Genomic DNA, 15,244 nt, shown 5'->3' with positions numbered 1-15,244 from the left:
TGTGTGTGTGTGTGTGTGTGTGTGTGTGTGTGTGTGTGTGTGTGTGTCGGTCCAGCAGCCTCAAGAGCCCTTCCCTTACCTCACCCCCCCCACACACACACCTTCCTCCCTTCCTCCCTTCCTGCTCAGCACAATCGGCTAAGGTTTCCGAGAAGTCGCCGAGTGTGGTTTGGTGGGAAGCCGGGGGAGAGCTCCAGGCCGAGGAGGTGAGGACCAATGGCAAAGGCCTGACCAGTGTCTCCTGTGCCCCGGGCTCTTGAGGATTTAGGACGGGGAATCGGTTCCTTCTCAGAGGCTTTGCCCATGGAGACTGGAGAGGTGCCGCGCAAGACCTATCTCTAGGCTGCGATTTTTCTTTTCTCTTTTTATAGCAGATCGATCGGGTTGCCGAATCTTCGAAGGCCGGCAATGAAAGCGTTTCCTTTCGAAGGTGGAGCGAGGAGTCAGAGGATGTTGTGGGTGGAGAGGGAGATGTGGGGTAGAGGCTGCTCTCCCAGACCTGGACCGGCTCATCTGGATACATCATCAGTCATATAGGTTCCGAGGTCAGAGCTGGGTAGGAACGACCGTGAAAATGAATCTTCATAAAAATTTTTGTGTGGTGTGTGTGTCTGTGTATGCATGTATGTTTTCTACAGCAGTCTGCTGGGAGGGACAGTAATAAAAACAGAATTGAATTATTTTTCTCAAGAAGAAACAGGAAATTTCCACCATTATGTTGGGGTGGGGTGGATTTCTGGATTCAGGCCTTAAAAGAGGGCAAATCACATTGTATCACACTGTATAGTGCACAGTATAGTATAAATATAAGTGGTGGGCATTTGCATCTATGGTTTATTTGCTTCCACACCTTCTACGTGGAAATGATACTCAGTGGTAAATACACAGGATTTTAAGTCCCAGGGTTTACCTATCCCTGCTGCTACTGAGGTTTGCCCTGGGCGTTGACCTTACATTCTTGACTTGTAAGATGTGCCGCTGAAGGAAGGAAGCTTTCTGTTTCACAGGCTCTCCACTGAAGGGTGAACTTGGACACCTGGAGATAATTCTCAATGCCACATCATAGCCAAGTCATCTTCTCTTCCTTGATTGGTCTCAGAGGTAGAAATAAGAGTTCAACTATACTAGGAGTGACAGCCTTTTTTTTTAATTAGGTTTAATCAATTCTGCTCTCTCTCTCTCTCTCTTTTTTTTTTTCTTGGCCACATTCAAGTCCCTCCTCAACTAAATTGTCCAATGAATAATCATAGAGAAGTAAAGTGAGTTCAATCAACCTTCTGTCTTAAAGCTCTCTGACATCTGATCTCATATCTATCAGGGAATAATCCATATGATGTTCAGAATAATTCAAAACCACAGGATTTCAAATCATGTTATTTTTTTCCTTAAGAGGATAAATTAGAACACAAACACTTTAGCTGAGTAAGACAACTGAAAAAATGATCAATGCCTCTAAAATGATGAAATTTATTAATATAATTAACACAGATTTGATCAACAAATTCCAAAATACTCAAAGCTTTAGAGAAGCAAATGTATGATATTTTAAAAAGTAGTCTATGATATTTTAAAAAGTATGATATTTTAAGTATGATATTTTAAAAAATAGTCTAAAATAAAAAAAAATAGTGAGTCTAGTGGATTTGTTATTCCTAGAGATGGTGCAAAATGAAGATAAAAATAGATTCAAGATGAATTGATAAATAATGGTACCATATGGAATGAATTATTATAAGACATAGAGTCACTTTTGGTAGTTGCCATATAACACTACCCAGAAAAAGTCACTTGGGATAGTGATGGCATATTGGACTAGGTGATCCATTGGTTTAATGAAGTGTAGCAGTTTTTAATAGTGGACAAAAAAGTACTTCCCACCAGTGTGGTAGGAGATTTGGTGTCCCTCTCCTTCTGCCACTAAAAAAATAATGAATAATATACACTATGCTTTGTCGATTTGTATATATATACAGTTGATCTTTGATCAGCACAGGTTTGAACTACATAAGTGTATTTATGTATGATTTTTTTCAATATATATATTGGAAAATATTTTTGAGATTTGCAACAATTTGAAAAAATTCCCAGATGAACCACATAGCCTAACAATGTTGAATGTTAATATTTGCAATGCTCTATTATGAATATGACTATAATACTGTATGCCATAAAAATTTTATAATGATTCATTCGTTAGCATATAGACTAGGCTACCATGAAGCAGTCATATCAGTTATACTAGGCTACCATAAGGCAATCACATTGCTGCTTCTTTGTTATTAATGTGTGAATCATTATACCTATAAATAAAAGTGAATTTCTTTTTCACATTATCTTCTTTGTTTTTGATGTCTAGTGTTAGTAATACATATTCTACTGTAAGAGTTCACCCACAAGTACATATCATACTGGATATACCTATATTCTTGTTACAGGTTGTCCAAAACAAAACTTCCTTGGTCTGTCTGAAGGATCCTTGGAAGGATTTGCCTATGAGCTCATTGGCAAATGTTGGTGTATATTATTAATTATCTTCCCAATTCTCTTTTATCTCTCAACCATTTACCCCATATATATTGTATGTGTCATTTTTAGTCTCCCAAACGTTTTGTAATCTGTTGCTTTTAGTCTATGCTGTCTGTATTTTTATTGCCTTTTTGGCAGCTCTGAGATTTTTGTCTCTGTTTAAATCCAGGAAAGAACTCTCTGGAACTCTCATTAAGTATTATACTAAACATACCTGTGAGTTCATCAAACATTAAGTGATGGTGTCCTGTGCTATTGAGAAGGTTAAAGGATAGGCTTGAATTATGGGAGGCAGAAAAGATATCTGGTTGAACCAGACAACAACCAATAAATTCCTAAGGCTCTTCACAAATGATGTTCTATAATTCGGGCACAAAAAGTAGAGCTATTTATGTGTTGAAATTAACCAATAGTATATTTCAAAACAAGAATAGGAATAAAAATTTATTTTACTTTGTGACACCATGGAAATCCATACTTCTATTTTGTCCACAATTACCTCTCCAATTGTTAAAACTTCTATAAAGTTCCTGGAGGAGAGAGAAATAGACAGTAATATGAAGACAGTAAATTAAACAGTACAGTACCAGAAGAGTTTTTTTTTTCACTAAATAGGATTATAAATCTATATTTATCTTCTAATATCTGCCACATGGCAATATTCTAACTTGAGTAAAAACAATTATGCTGTTGTGAAAATGAAAGAATAAAGCTACGATTTTTTTGTGTATACATAGCTAAAAAGCAGGTTTCAAAAGTCAGGTTTCAAAGTAGAATTACAAAGAAAGAGAACTATAATTAAAACAGTGCAATACGCAACGAAGATTATCAGTCATAGGTTGGAATAATAAGAAAGATGGACAAATTATGCAGAATGAAACAACAAAAGAAAAGTGGTTTCCAAAATTCCAAAATTTGCTCTTCTAAATTGACATGGTGTGAGTTTTTATGCCAGTAAACTTATGTGAAGAAAAATAAACGTGTTTTTTCTTGTATGTGGTAGATGCTTTGTAGTATATTGATTGGTCAATTATTCATGAATTCCCACTAAATCAAACAGCCCACCAATGAGTCCTATACCAGAACAATGCTTTTGTTGATCAGATGCTTTCTATGGAATGCCTTTTCATCAAAACTGCTGTTCTCAAAGTTCTCTTCTTGCAGAAGCCTTAAACTAGACTAGATTACCCAATATACGAAACATTTGTGCTTAGACATTGGGCAACATGATACACAAGACTGTGATCACTGAGAGAAAAGACATAAACAAGGTGCGTCCTATGATGGTCCCAACTTACTACATGAAATTAGTTTCCAGACTGTAGCACAGGAAGGGGAAAATACAAAAAGAGCCCCACAATCTCCCTGAATTGAGAAGATGGAAACTGAAGTTTAAGAGGCTGAAGCAGCTAGAATTTGTAAGACAGAGTACCATAGAGAAGAAACCTATACAGAAATCTGCAGAGGAGTGCCCTCACGTTTTTGGTGGATACTGACATGTGGTGGTGTGAGAACCAAATTATCTAAGGCCAGGGAAAGAACTAATGGAAAACTGTAGGTAACAAAATCCTAGACTTCACATGGGCTAGAAATAATTTGTGTTTCCCCCAGCTAAAGTAGAAAAACCTCATCACACATAAGATACTGGAGGGTCCTTAGAAGGGTATTGTCTTAGTAATGGGGCTATATTATTTTTAGATTAAAGTTGCTTTGGATTTACACTAACAAAGCTTAAAAGCAGACTTAAAAGGACCCAACTGATTTCAACGTGCTTAAATTCTAGCCAGAATAAAGTCCAATACTTTCTAAAGGACTTAACGATGTAAAATTAACACTGACTAGCATCAGATTTAAAAACTTACCAGGCATGCGGGCGCCTGGGTGGCTCAGTCATTAAGTGTCTGCCTTTGGCTCAGGTCATGATCCCGGGGTCCCGGGATCTGAGCCCCGCATCGGGCTCCCTGCTCAGAGGGAAGCCTGCTTCTCCCTCTCCCACTCCCCCTGCTTGTGTTCCCTCTCTCACTGTCTCTCTCTGTCAAATAAATAAATAAAATCTTAAAAAAAAAAAAAAAAACTTACCAGGCATGCAAAGAAGAAGGAAAATATGAGCCATAGTCAACAGAAAATTCAATCAACAGGAACAGATCCAGAAATGGCAAAGATGATAGAATTAACAGTGGAGGACGTTAGGTTCCCTATTTTAAGTGTACTCTGTATGCTCAAGACTGTAGAGAAAAATCTGAACATTATGAGGAGAAAAATAGAAGATATAAAAACAACAAATTGGAACCTCTAAATATGAAAAATATGGTATCAGAAATGAAAATTCACTTTATACGAATGTAATTCTCAGAAGAACAAAGAATATATGTGTATATGCAAAATAGAAAATTCATGACCTCTGTAATCCCAAACTTCATGTGCAGCCTTTTTTAACAGTTTGACTACTCTCATTCCAGACTTTAATTTGCCCATACAAATAAATATGTCATTATTATTTGAAACAGTAAAGTATTAATGCAATAATTGCTTTGCAGTTATAATAATTTATAGGAATCTGTGATCATCCTTAGCTTTGGATAGCATTTTAATGTATTTACCTAACATATTACATTTATTAAGTTCACCCTCAAGGATCAGAAATTTTCTTCCATTAAAGATATATGAAACAGATCCTGAAGATAGTTCCAAAAGAGAAATTTAAAAATATTTCAGCAATAGTGCTAGTGAAATCAAGATGTAACTTCCCAAGCTGCTACTTTAAATGGGATATCAGCTATTTAAATGTATTAATTTCAGTATATTTACTGAATTGAAACTTCTATTATGTGACATAAAATGTAGTTTGGAAATACAGGCATCCTTTTTGTTGTTATTTTGATTGCTGTCAGAAGTAGAGTGTTGACTAATTTGACTGTATAGTTTAGGTTGTAGTAATAACTGAGTTTTGTCAGTAGTAGATGTTAAAGCAAAGATGGGAGTGGAACATTTGAGAAAGAAGAAACTGTTAAAAAAAAAAAAAAAGACAGTAGATCTAAAATGTAGTCATCTGTGCTAAGTCCCTGGTCAGCAAATCAAGACTTAATACCTAACTTAATTGCAGTTTCAACCTCTCCCAGAAATATAATCTTTAACTAGTCAATCTGGAATTTCCTGGTTTGCACTAGTGAGATAATCCAGCCAATAGACCCAAAGAAAGACAAAATAATCATCTCTTTCCTTGTCCTGCCCCTTCTAAAGGTCTCCCGTTTTGTTTAGCTCCTTTCTGTTTGGTAGGTGGAATCAGTCTGATTCATGAATTGTTGAATAAGGCCAATTTGATCTTTAAATGTACTCAGTTGAATTTTGTTTTGTTTTAACAAAACAATGGAATAAATATTCTCAGGCTATGGATCAAAAGTTTAGAGAGCTAAAGAGTGGGAAGGCTTGGGGAGGTCTGCAAGTTTTCAGTGTTCAAAGGGTCTTGCCTGTATTTGTAAGACCTTATTTGCTACTTATAGAGCCCCACCTTCTAAGTACTAAATTTATTTTTTTAAAAGATTCCCAAACTGAAACATTTTATTATGTAAATAATGATCAGTTAAGGTTTAATGTTGAAATCCCAGATTTTCAAATGATCTGATTATCATTCTTGTGGGGGTTTTTGACATTTAATTTTTTTAACCTTGTGTTTTAAGCACTAATAAATAGACTCAAATTTTTATAGCTTTGAGGAAAGACACATCCACACACCAAAAATTAAGAAGAAAAAAGAAATCAGGTTTCTTAAAACAGAATATATTTTAGAGTGATGAATAAGATATGATAAATTATAAATTTGAGGTCTTTTGTAGCAATGTCTAAATTTGTTAACTATTCCAAAAAAATACTGATATTCTTAGAATGCATTATTATATGAACTGTAGTAAAGACAGGATGAGTGGTAAATACACTGTATTTTTTTTATTCTTATGTTAATCCCCAGTTTTAGATGTAGTGTTCCATGATTCATTGTTTGTGCATAACACCCAGTGCTCCATGCAGAATGTGCCCTCCTCAATACCCACCACCAGGCTAACCCATCCTCCAACCCCCCTCCCCTCTAGAACCCTCAGTTTGTTTTTCAGAGTCCATCATCTCTCATGGTTCGTCTACCCCTCCGATTTCCCCCGTTTCATTCTTCCCCTCCTGCTACCTTCTTCTTCTTCTTTTTTTTTTTCTTAACATATATTGCATTATTTGTTTCAGAGGTACAGATCTGACATTCAACAGTCTTGCACAATTCACAGCGCTTCCCAGAGCACATACCCTCCCCAGTGTCTATCACCCAGTCACCCCATCCCTCCCACCCCACCCCCCATTCCAGCAGCCCTCAGTTTGTTTCCTGCGATTAAGAATTCCTCATATCAGTGAGATCATATGATACATGTCTTTCTCTGTTTGACTTATTTCGCTCAACATAATACCCTCCAGTTCCATACACGTCGTTGCAAATAGCAAGATCTCATTCCTTTTGATGGCTGCATAATATTCCATTGTGTATATATACCACATCTTCTGTATGCATTCATCTGTCGATGGACAACTTGGCTCTTTCCACAGTTTGGCCCTTGTGGACATTGCTGCTAAAAACATTGGGGTGCACGTACCCCTTCGGATCCCTACATTTGTATCTTTGGGGTAAATACCCAGTAGTGCAATTGCTGGATCATATGGTAGCTCTATTTTCAAGTTTTTGAGGAACCTCCATACTGTTTTCCAGAGTGGCTGCACCAGCTTGCATTCCCACCAACAGTGTAGGAGGGTTCCCCTTTCTCCGCATACCTACCAACATCTGTCATTTCCTGACTTGTTAATTTTAGCCATTCTGACTGGTGTGAGGTGGTATCTCATTGAGGTTTTGATTTGGATTTCCCTGATGCCGAGCGATGTTGAGCACTTTTTCATGTGTCTGTTGGCCATTTGGATGTCTTCTTTGGAAAAATGTCTGTTCATGTCTTCTGCCCATTTCTTGATTGGATTCTTTGTTCTTTGGGTGTTGAGTTTGATGAGTTCTTTATAGATTTTGGATACTAGCCCTTTATCTGATATGTCATTTGCAAATATCTTCTCCCATTCTGTCGGTTGTCTTTTGGTTTTGTGGACTGTTTCCTTTGCTTTGCAAAAGCTTTTTATCTTGATGAAGTCCCAATAGTTCATTTTTGCCCTTGCTTCCCTTGCCTTTGGCAATGTTTCTAGGAAGAAGTTGCTGCGGCTGAGGTCAAAGAGGTTGCTGCCTGTGTTCTCCTTTAGGATTTTGATGGACTCCTGTCTCACATTGAGGTCTTTCAACCATTTGGAGTCTATTTTTGTGTGTGGTGTAAGGAAATGGTCCAGTTTCATTCTTCTGCATATGGCTATCCAATTTTCCCAACACCATTTGTTGAAGAGACTGTCTTTTTTCCATTGGACATTCTTTCCTGCTTTGTAAAGATGAGTTAACCACAGAGTTGAGGGTCCATTTCTGGGCTCTCTATTCTGTTCCATTGATCTATATGTCTGTTTTTGTGCCAGTACCATGCTGTCTTGATGATGACAGCTTTGTAATAGAGCTGGAAGTCCGGAATTGTGATGCTGCCAGCTTTGCTTTTCTTTTTCATCATTCCTCTGGCTATGCGGGGTCTTTTCTGGTTCCATACAAATTTTAGGATTATTTGTTCCATTTCTTTGAAAAAAGTGGATGGTATTTTGATGGGGATTGCATTGAATGTGTAGATTGCTCTAGGTAGCATTGACATCTTCACAATATTTGTTCTTCCAATCCATGAGCATGGAATGTTTTTCCATTTCTTTGTGTCTTCCTCAATTTCTTTCATGAGTATTTTATAGTTTTCTGAGTACAGATCCTTTGTCTCTTTGGTGAGATTTATTCCTAGGTATCTTATGGTTTTGGGTGCAATTATAAATGGGATCGACTCCTTAATTTCTCTTTCTTCTGTCTTGTTGTTGGTGTATAGGAATGCCACTGATTCCTGAGCATTGATTTTATATCCTGCCACTTTACTGAATTCCTGTATGAGTTCTAGCAGTTTTGGGGTGGAGTCTTTGGGGTTTTCCACATAAAGTATCATATCATCTGCAAAGAGTGGGAGTTTGACTTCTTCTTTGCCAATTTGGATGTCTTTTATTTCTTTTTGTTGTCTGATTGCTGTGGCTAGGACTTCCAATACTATGTTGAATAGCAGTGGTGATAGTGGACATCCCTGCCGAGTTGCTGACCTTAGGGGGAAAGCTCTCAGTTTTTCCCCATTGAGAATGATATTCGCTGTAGGTTTTTCATAGATGGCTTTTATGATATTGAGGTATGTACCCTCTATGCCTATACTCTGAAGAGTTTTGATCAAGAAAGGATGCTGTACTTTGTCGAAAGCTTTTTCTGAATCTATTGAGAGGATCATATGATTCTTGTTCTTTCTTTTGTTAATGTATTGTATCACATTGATTGATTTGCGGATGTTGAACCAACCTGCAGCCCAGGGATAAATCCCACTTGGTCGTGGTGAATAATCCTTTTAATGTACTGTTGGATCCTATTGGCTAGTATTTTGTTGAGAATTTTTGCATCCATGTTCATCAGGGATATTGGTCTGTAATTCTCCTTTTTGATGGGGTCTTTGTCTGGTTTGGGGATCAAGGTAATGCTGGCCTCATAAAATGAGTTTGGAAGTTTTCCTTCCATTTCTATTTTTTGGAACAGTTTCAGAAGAATAGATATTAATTCTTCTTGAAATGTTTGGTAGAATTCCCCTGGGAAGCCATCTGGCCCTGGGCTTTTGTTTTTTGGGAGATTTTTGATGACTGCTTCAATTTCCTTAGTGGTTATAGGTCTGTTCAGGTTTTCTATTTCTTCCTGGTTCAGTTTTGGTAGTTGATACATCTCTAGGAATGCATCCATTTCTTCCAGGCTATCTAATTGGCTGGCATAGAGTTGCTCATAATATGTTCTTATAATTGTTTGTATTTCTTTCGTGTTGGTTGTGATCTCTCCTCTTTCATTCATGATTTTGTTGATTTGGGTCCTTTCTCTTTTCTTTTTGATAAGTCTGGCCAGGGGCTTATCAATCTTGTTAATTCTTTCAAAGAACCAGCTCCTAGTTTCGTTGATCTGTTCTACTGTTCTTTTGGTTTCTATTTCATTGATTTCTGCTCTGATCTTTATTATTTCTCTTCTCCTGCTGGGTTTAGGCTTGATTTGCTGTTCTTTCTCCAGCTCCTTTAGGTGGAGGGTTAGGTTGTGTACTTGAGACCTTTCTTGTTTCTTGAGAAAGGCTTGTATTGTTACATATTTTCCTCTTAGGACTTTTGCTGCATCCCAAAGATTTTGAATAGTTGTGTTGTCATTTTCATTGGTTTCCATGTATTTTTTTAATTCTTCTTTAATTTCCTGGTTGACCCATTCATTCTTCAGTAGGATGCTCTTTAGCCTCCATGTATTTGAGTTCTTTCTGACTTTCCTCTTGTGATTGAGTTCTAGTTTCAAAGCATTGTGGTCTGAAAATAGGCAGGGAATGATCCCAATCTTTTGGTACCAGTTGAGACCTGATTTATGACCTAGGATGTCATCTATTCTGGAGAATGTTCCATGGGCACTAGAGAAGAATGTGTATTCCGTTGTTTTGGGATGGAATGTTCTGAATATGTCTGTGAAGTCCATTTGGTCCAGTGTGTCATTTAAAGTCTTTATTTCCTTGGTGATCTTTTGCTTAGATGATCTGTCCATTTCAGTGAGGGGGGTGTTAAAGTCCCCCGCTATTATTGTATTGTTGTCGATGTGTTTCTTTGCTTTTGTTATTAATTGCCTTATATAATTGGCTGCTCCCATGTTAGGGGCATAGATATTTACAATTGTTAGATCTTCTTGTTGGATAGACCCTTTAAGTAGGATATAGTGTCCTTCCTCATCTCTTATTACAGTCTTTGGTTTAAAATCGGATTTGTCTGATATAAGGATTGCCACCCCAGCTTTCTTTTGGTGTCCATTAGCATGGTAAATGGTTTTCTACCCCCTCACTTTCAATCTGGGGGTGTCTTTGGGTCTAAAATGAGTCTCTTGCAGACAGCATATCGATGGGTCTTGTTTTTTAATCCAGTCTGATAGCCTGTGTCTTTTGATTGGGGCATTTAGCCCATTTACATTCAGGGTAACTATTGAAAGATAGGAATTTAGTGGCATTGTATTGCCTGTAAGGTGACTGTTACTGTATATTGTCTGTCTTCCTTTCTGGTCTATGTTGCTTTTAGGGTCTCTCTTTGCTTAGAGGACCCCTTTCAAGATTTCTTGTAGGGCTGGTTTTGTGTTTGCAAATTCCTTTAGTTTTTGTTTGTCCTGGAAGCTTTTTATCTCTCCTTCTATTTTCAATGAGAGCCTAGCTGGATATAGTATTCTTGGCTGCATATTTTTCTCATTTAGTGCTCTGAATATATCCTGCCAGTCCTTTCTGGCCTGCCAGGTCTCTGTGGATAGGTCTGTTGCCAATCTAATGTTTCTACCATTGTAGGTTACATATCTCTTCTCCCGAGCTGCTTTCTGGATTTTCTCTTTGTCTCTGAGACTCCTAAATTTTACTATTAGATGTCGGGGTGTTGACCTATTTTTATTGATTTTGAGAGGGGTTCTCTGTGCTTCCTGGATTTTGATGCCTGTTTCCTTCCCCAAATTAGGGAAGTTCTCTGCTATAATTTGCTCCATTATACCTTCTGCCCCTCTCTCTCTTTCTTCTTCTTCTGGGATCCCAATTATTCTAATATTGTTTCGTCTTATGGTATCGCTTATCTCTTGAATTCTGCCCTCGTGATCCAGTAGTTGTTTATCTCTTTTTCTCAGCTTCTTTATTTTCCATCATTTGGTCTTCTATATTACTGATTCTCTCTTCTGCCTCATTTATCCTAGCAGTTAGCGCTCCCATTTTTGATTGCACCTCATTAATAGCCTTTTTGATTTCCACTTGGTTAGATTTTAGTTCTTTTACTTCTCCAGAAAGGGTTTCTCTAATAACTTTCATGTTTTTTTCAAGCCCAGCTATTATCTTTAAAGTGATGATTCTGAACTCTAGATCTGACATCGTACTAATGTCCGTATTGAGTAGGTCTCTGGCAGTTGGTACTACCTCTTGTTCTTTTTGTTGAGGTGATTTTGTCCGTCTTGTCATTTTGTGCAGAGGAGAATAATGAGAGAACAAAATGCTAGCAGAGTAACAACGTCCCCAGAAAATATACTCTAAACAAATCAGAAAAGACCTGAAGCAGTGGAAAAAGAAACAGAGAAAAAAAAAGAAAAGAAAAAGATAAAGATAAAAACAAACAAAAACAAACAAAACAAAACAACAACAACAACAACAACAAAAACCAGAATGTGATCAAATATGATCAGGCTGGTATATAAATCAGTGCCACACACTAGATTTGGGGTGTATTTTGGTCTGTTAGAAGAAAGTGCCTCCCAAAATTTTAAAGAAAAAAAACTTATATATGTACAAAAATAAGGGTTGATATGATGAAGGGATGGAATATGACTGTAAAGATGGAAATTATAAAAAATTTTATAAAAGGAATTGATAAGAAGTTGTTTGGAAAAAAAAAAGAAGAGGATTTAAAAAAAAGGGAAAAAAAAAGGGAGAGAATGTGATCAGGCAGGGGAGTAGAAAGAACCATATACTAGAGATTTAGGGTATATTTTAATCTGTTAGAAGAAACTAGCTCAAAATTTTAAAGAGAGAACAATTTATATATATATATATATATGCCAAAAATATGGGTAACTACTATGAAGGGATAGAATATGACTCTAAAAATGAAAAATAAAAATGTTTTTTTAAAAAAAAGGGATTGATAGGATGTTGGTTGAAAAAGGGAAAAAGAAAAATTCAAAAAGAAATAAAAAGACAAAAAGACAGTTAAAAAAAATTAACTTTAAAAGACTAAAGAATCATGGTAAAAAAGCCGTGAATTCTATGTGCAGTATTCCCCTAGCGCTGGAGTTCTGCCGTTCTCATTGATCGGTGAACTTGGTCTTGGCCGGCTGTTCTCGCTGATCTTCTGGGGAGGGGCCTGTTGCCGTGGTTTCCAAATGTCTCTGCCGGAGGCGGAATTGCCCCGCCCTTGCCCCCTCCCGGCTAAGTAATCTGCTCCGGTTTGCTCTCCGGGCTTTTGTTCCCTGCGAGCTTTCCGTACAGCTTTGGAGGCGGAGAGTGAAAATGGCGGCCTCCCAATCTCCGCCCCAGAGGAGCCGAGAACTTGGCCCCGCTTCCCAGTGAGCCCCCAGAGAAAAGCCGCCAGTCACTCCCGTCTCCCCGGTCTCCGGCCGCACTCCGTGCTCGCCTGGCCTGTGACCGCGCGTTTCTATCTCTGGCACCCGACCCCGGGTGGAGTCTCCAAACCCAGCAGATCCCTGCGGTGCACTCCCGCGCGGCTCCTCCCGGGGGAGGAAGGTGAGTCTCCCCGGATCTGCCGCTTGTTGGGTCCCTGCTGGAGGAGCAGGGGCCCGACTGGGTCGCGGATCACGGTTTTTGGCCACCCCGAGCTGAGAGCCCGCGCCTGGGCTCCGCCTCTGCAGCCGGCTTCCCTGCTCCGATACCTTGGAGCTCTGCTGCACTCAGGCACCCCCGGTCTTTCTGTGACCCCAAGGGTCCTGAGACCACACTGTCCCGGAGGGTTCCACCCCCCGCTTAGCCACCAGAGTGACGTCCCTCAGTGGAGCAGACTTTTAAAAGTTCCGATTTTGTGCTCCGTGGCTCTATCACTTGCCAGAAGCGGCCGACGGAGGCCCCTCCCCTGCCGTCTATCCTCCCGAATATCGCCTCAGATTCACTTCCCCGCACGTCCTACCTTCCAGAAAGTGGTCGCTTTTCTGATGAGAGTTGTTGCTCTTCTTTTCTTCGATCTCCTGTTGAGTTTGTAGGTGTTCAGAATGGTTTGATCCCTATCCAGCTGAATTCCTGAGAGGAGACGAAATCCAGGTCTCCTACTCCTCCGCCATCTTGCTCAGCCCCCCTACCCTGTATTTTTTTTTCAAATGGTCAGTATAATTTTATAAAAATTTCAGAAAAGTAATTACTTTTAACTCTTGAAATTATTTTGATCCTTGCCAGTGAGATTAATGATAACACTTGCTGAAGTTTTAATATGTCCCAGACATTATTTTTAAAGATTTTATTTATTTATTTGACAGAGAGATAGAACCAGAGAGCACAAGCGGAGGGAATGGCAGAGGTAGATGGAGAAGCAGGCTCTGCACTGAGCAGGGAGCCTGATGCGGGGCTCGATCTCAGACCTCCGGGATCATGACCTGAGCTGAAGGCAGATGCTTACCCATCTGAGCCACCCAGGTGCCCTAACCAGACATTATTTTTAAAACTTTACTTTTTTAACCCAATTAATCCATACAACAATGCTTTGAGGTAGGTAATATTACTATCCCCTTTTTTGCAGGTGAAAAAGCTAACATTTGAGAGATTAAACAACTTGCCAAAGGCCACAGAGCTAGTATGTGGCAGAGCCAAGGGGTCACCCTAAGCAATCAGGCTCTGTAGCCCATGTGCTTAAGCAATGAGCTATATTACCTCCATAGGAAGTGGCTATCGTATGTCTCACAATATATGCATTCAGAAAATACTGGCCAGGCTACATTACAATTATGAGTTAAAAATTAAATTTGGTAAATGTAGGTGAACAATACAAACATAAGGTAAGTAAACCACTCAGTAGTTCATTTATTCGCAATTAAACCTTTTGACTGAAATCAAGCATGTAGAGAAGTTAAACCACTTCAAAGTATAGTAGAAAGAGGACAGAAGCCATTTTTTAATTTGCTAATTACTACTGTGTCTTTCCATGGGCATGTCTCCTAATGTCTGTGTGTTTTAGTTTTCTCCTGCATAAATGGGAAGGTTTGTACTAAATAACTTTTAAGTTCCTTTCTTCTCTAACCTTTTAGATTTCTTTTATATGAGTATGTGTAATTTTCTAAGTCAAATTTAAATTGAATATTCTTTTATTGAAACATATGACCTCCAGAAAAATTGTTATTTGTGAGCAACATGTATTCATAGTTTTTCTATGACTCCCACTTCTGGAAGTTGTTGCTAAAATAGCTAATTAATGTATTTTGATACAAATTAAGAGAAGTAATCAAATGAGATTTAATTGAATAGAAGCCATAGGCTCAAATATGAAGTTATCTTTATCGTACTGGATTATGACTTTCCTTCAGAGGTACCTCAATACAAATTCTAGCACACTGCATACAGTGAATACTCTATATATACTATTAATTTGCATACATAAAGTTCAAAATCGCTTTCCTCCTCCCTCATTCATTTTTGATAAATGCTACATCTACTGCCACCTGGTGTTCATAATGTCAAATATTTTAGAAAGGACTTTCTAAAATATTTTTCATTTTTCTTTTTTTAAAAATTTTTTTAAAGATTATTTATTTATTTATTTATTTGACAGAGAGTGAGAGAGCACAAGCAGGGGAAGCAGCAGGCAAAGGGAGAGGGAGAGGGAGAAGCAGGCTCCCTGCTGAACAGAGAGCCTGATGCGGGGCTCGATCCCAGGACCCTGGGATCATAACCTGAGACGAAGGCAGCCATTCAACCAACTGAGCCACCCAGGCACCCCCTTTCACATTTTTCTTTCTTCCTTCCTTCCTTTCTTTCTTTCTTTCTTTCTTTCTTTCTTTCTTTCTTTCTTTCTTTCT

Source organism: Mirounga leonina, unplaced genomic scaffold, assembly GCF_011800145.1.
Source record: "Mirounga leonina isolate KUSES-001 unplaced genomic scaffold, KU_Mleo_1.0 Mir_151, whole genome shotgun sequence".
NCBI classification, from domain to species: Eukaryota; Metazoa; Chordata; class Mammalia; order Carnivora; family Phocidae; genus Mirounga; species Mirounga leonina.
This window is presented reverse-complemented; position numbering follows the sequence as displayed.